This window comes from Helianthus annuus, chromosome 14, assembly GCF_002127325.2.
Source record: "Helianthus annuus cultivar XRQ/B chromosome 14, HanXRQr2.0-SUNRISE, whole genome shotgun sequence".
Lineage (NCBI taxonomy): Eukaryota > Viridiplantae > Streptophyta > Magnoliopsida > Asterales > Asteraceae > Helianthus > Helianthus annuus.
Window position 1 is genome coordinate 96,808,500 of NC_035446.2, and position 4,992 is coordinate 96,813,491.

Sequence of the window (4,992 nt, forward strand, 5' to 3'; positions counted from 1 at the left end):
GAACTGAGTCAGTAATTGTGTCTGCTGAACCAGGGTCTCTTGATGCTGCTTCATTGTCTCCTGGTTCTGCCTCAGCATCTCCTCCAACGTGGGGCTTTTATTTGTACCCGAACTCGATCCTGCTCCTGCGTCCTGAAACAAGTTCTGACGCTGCTGAAACCCCGGTGGGTGGTTGTTCTTCCAACTGAAATTCGGGTGGTTCCTCCAATTCGAATTGTAACGCTCCCCAAAATTTCCCTGATTTCGATTTCCCACAAATTCTACCTGCTCTAGTGTCTCAGTAGGGGCAATAGGACACGCGGTCGTGTCATGCCTACCAGTGCATATCTCGCATAGCTCCTCCTTCTGTACCTTCATATCACTCACCTGCTGCTTCAAAGCATCAATCTGTGCTTGCATCCTGGTGACCTCATCGACCTTGTGCACTCCTCTATGTGTAGTGGATGAATCTCTAGACTCAGGAAACTCGTAGCTACTCATCGCTATATCCTCGAACATATCCATGCACTCATCAGGTGTCTTGGCGGTCAGAAGTTTGCCACCGGCAGTAGTGTTCAGCATATTCCTCGTAGTGGGCGTCACTCCATGATAGAACCTCTCAACTAAAGCCCAATCCTCAAATCCGTGATGAGGACACTTGAGTAATAACTCCTTGAAACGCTCCCATGTCTCGTAGAATGAATCTCCCTCCTTTTGACGAAACTCTTGGATCATGCTCCTCAGACGAGCGGTTTTGGAAGGAGGGAAATACTTATCTAAGAATTTTTCTTTCATACCGGCCCAAGTAGTAATGGATCCCGCAAGAAGGGATTCCAACCAAGCATGGGCGCGGTCAGCGAGCGAGAATGGAAATAGGCGCAGCTTGCAGGCATCCTCGGTGACACCTTGCTCCTGGAACGTATCGCAGATAGCAGAAAAGCACGAGAGATGGACATTCGGGTCCTCAGAAGGTAGTCCATGGAATTGGATGGTGTTCGTAACCATCGTGATGATCTGGGGTGGAATCTGCCAGCGATTAACCCCGATAGCGGGTCGGGTAATGCTGGAACGAGCATTGGCCGCGTTCGGCCTGGCGTAGTCTGCGACGACTCTCCTAGCTGGGGCTTCATTGTCACCCATAGTAGAAGCAGAAGATGAAGTGTGTACCTGACTAGCTCGGAAAATGCGAAGGCGCTCGTGGAAATCTCGCTCGGGCTCAGACGAAGCAGCAAACGAAGGTGGCCCCTATGAACGAGTGTGGTGCATACAATGAGAAGAAATCTAATCTAAGTACTAAAGCAAATCTAACCCTAAAGGCACAAATTGCAAGCAAAAGGCGCCTAAAGGCAATGGAAATCTATGAAAGCAAATAAACAACTAAATAGACGACTCGGATCGTTCTCTAAAGTGCCAGTGTCCCTAGCAACGGCGCCAAAAACTTGATGTGTGAAAATGTGTATATTAAATTCGAACAAGTTTTAAAAACGGAATCACAACCTAAACCACACACAATCGGCAAGTGCACCGGTCGCAGTGTAGTGTAGATGGCAAGACCGGATATCAATCCGTGGACACCATATGCAAACTCTAGATACTGAACCTCTATCGAATAAGTAGTCAAATTTTTAGATTTGTTTTGAGTGATTTTGAATAATTAATTAACAACTAAAATAAGCAAGAAAACGTAGGAAACAAAACGAGCAAACGAAGCAAACACGCGCGCAAATTGTGATCAAATGTATATGAGATAAAGGCTACCTAGGTGTCGAATCCCTAGAATCATGCAATGCTAACGTGACAATGATGACGGTTAAATGTCTATTTCCCTCGATTGACCCCCCGCTAGAGATGTCCCAAACGAGAAAGCAAGACTAAATGTGAAGTGCTAGAACGAACAGGCTCGAGCTATCGATACCCAATCCTACGAAAATAGAATCCTTTTGACCTCAGAGACAATAATATTGAGAGAGAATCCCACAATCGCAAAGCAAACCCAACTTTGATAATTAAAATCCTAGGAAACCCTAATTACGATGCAATAAACGAGCCCGAGCTATCGGTCACCCAATCTACCCACCAATAATTAGCTAATAACCTAGCTCACCCTAATCGTCTTTCGAGTCACAAGATGAGGATGCAAGTTTTAATATCGTGATTTTAATTATTAATCAACTTGGTCAATTTCTCAACACAATATTCAACCCGAAAATCCTAAGATAACCGAATTAAATTAAATCCTAAGTCTAGGGGGAATTTCTTCGTGCCTAAACCGCTGAATTTATTGACTAATAAAACAATCAAAATACACCAACATGCAATATCAAGATCAATATCAAAGCCAAGTTATGTAAATCACATCAAATAACCGAAAACATGTCACAAACGCATTACAATCTTCTAGTTCATCAAAACCTAGGTAGTTGTGAAGTTTAGCTACTCATAATATTCAATAAAACAACTGAACAAAGTCTGGAAACAACTGAATTCATAGTTCAAGACGAAAAGAAACCGAAAAACTAATGTTTAACGAACCCGAAACGCTCCAAACTCGAACCGAAAGCTTCCAAGACTCTTGCACAGCTTCAAGATGCCTCACAATCGTCCAAGAATGCTCCAATGCCGCCTGTGTTGCGTGAATGAATAAACCCTAGTCGGCTGCCTTGATTTATAATTTTTTTGCGAAAACCGACTCGCTTACGGACCGTATGGTGAAAGGCTTGCGGTCCGTAAGCAACTAGGTCAATCCGGGTGCGCGCCTCCTCCTTGCGGACCGTAAAGACCTGGTCTTACGGTCCGTAAAGGGTCCTGTACAACATTATTTTATTTTTTTCTTGCTTTTCCGACACGTCTTACCGTGTTCCTTTCGCTGCACCATTTTTCTTCCGTTTTCACCACGAAATTAGCAGGTTCATCATCAATTCCTGCAAATCCATAATTTAAACAATTAAGTATCCAAATCGCGAGAAAACCACATCCAAAATCATAAGAATGTAAGGAATTTGATACGAAAAATATGTGTAATTATAAACATATCAACATGTATTTCAGGGAATTAAATGTGGATCTGGCGGGCGTTTGGATGTTTCAAGTAATGATGGGAATAAAAGATGTCATCCGGTGTCTTAGGGTTTGGATAGTGTGTCTTATCCTGGACCAGACACATCTTCCAAGCTTGGTTTTTATTAAAGTCTTTTGGTCGAGTCCTTATGGAACTCTAAGACAATTTGCATGGTTTGTAATTTTTGATTCAAAGTCTGTGTTGGGATTTTAAGACAATGATGTTTGTGATATTTTAAAACTTAAGTAATGGATGAACATCTTGTGTATTATCATATAGTTGTTTGATATGGTTGAATGCAATGATATTAAGCAAGTCACACATAATCACGCTTCCGCAAAAGTCAGGGTGTGACAAGCATAGTTTCAGCATGTAGTTAAACGATAGATTTAGGACCTAGATGTAGGTCCAGTATCAAAAATACATTAAAACCCAAGTATGTGAACAAGGGTTAACATAAACACTTTCCGGAAGCTAAAATTCGCACTAAAAACTGCCCAAAACGCACTTTAAATGTAGAATTCTGCAGGATTCATCAAAAATCAGCACTTAAACATCAAAATAACATGCAAAATTAAGGTTTAAGTGTCCAGAATAACATGATCATAGTCCCTAGTGACTATACCTACGGATTACCACGTTATCTAGGCTCAGTGACGAGTCGTAGCTTCGGTCAAAATGCGTATTCTCACGTATTTTGTAACCAAGCTACTTATAGGTATCAAAACCATTTGTTTTGATACCAAACCTGTTTTCTAACTTTGTTAAACATGTTTCGACATGTTTAGCTCGTCACTTTTAGTTTAGTGCTTGTGTAGAGTCGTAAGTCAAGCGGACTAAACACCCCCTTCGACTTTCGAACACGACCCGTTTGGTCGATCATTAGGATCCGACCAAACATGTTTAGTGACCATAGTTGCATAGGGAATAACCTTCCGAGGTTATACCTTATGGTCACCTAGTTTAAGTAGTTGTGTGATAAGTAGTTTATATGCCTTAGGTAAATTACCAAAATGCCCTTTTCATACATAATTGGTAATTAAGCATATCTAACCTAAATTTTTGTCACATAACGGATTATGTAGCATATTTAAACATGTTTTGGCATATAATACTTGTCATAGGGCTAGTTAGACGTCTCGAACGCGCATTGCGCGCGCGACGCGTTAAAGTAGCGTAAGCTACCTTAATGGATCATAATGGGTCGAAAGCACATAGGATAGGTTTCATTTTAGTATGTAAGCCTTGTTAGACCATATCATATGAGTTCCCACGCTCGTTTGGTTCACGAGACCTCATACTATCCGATCTCCCGATTTAGGTCCGGTTTATTTATGTAGTTATCAATATTTGGTGTCGTTTGATTCCGTGCTCCTCTAGCTTTGCTTGGTCGTTGTTCAAGACTCTTAAGCACTCTCAAGTGAGTACATAGTCCCCTCTTTTACCGTTTTCAAACTGTTTTGGGGTGAAGCATGTGTACCTATCTGTTATTTTCATGATTTCAAAGTATAATTGATTATACATGTTAGTATTTATCTTTTGACAAACTGAATGATTATTTATGACATAAACACTGATTTCTCAAAGATTATAAAATAAATTGTTGGAATAGTACTTATTTTGTTCACCAGACCGGTTGGTAGTATGATATAGCGCTATAGGATTTGACACCCCATTCCTGTTGTAATGGAATGTCTGAAACCAATTTGTTGCTCCATCCAAATAGGGATTGCCTTTGTGGTATTTCTATAGTCTCAAAGGTGTATTTTGATGCACTAGGTCTGAATGAATTCTTAAATCACATTATTTTTGTATATTAAGTTATACTCCCAAAAGTGTAGTTTGATATGCTCTCATATGGGATATTGTACAAAAACCAACATATATTTTGTTAATCATTAAAACATAGTTTGATATGTTATTTTCATAATCCAAAGCATAGTTTTAATATGTTA

At 40.5% G+C, this 4,992-nt stretch overlaps 1 non-coding gene across 1 annotated transcript; it reads left to right on the forward strand.

The window, feature by feature from the left end:
• Window positions 1-619: 619 nt before the first annotated feature.
• Window positions 620-726, forward strand: LOC118486869. Its single transcript, XR_004880036.1, has one exon. It is a non-coding gene; the product is annotated as a small nucleolar RNA R71 (small nucleolar RNA).
• The last annotated feature ends 4,266 nt before the right edge of the window (window positions 727-4,992 follow it).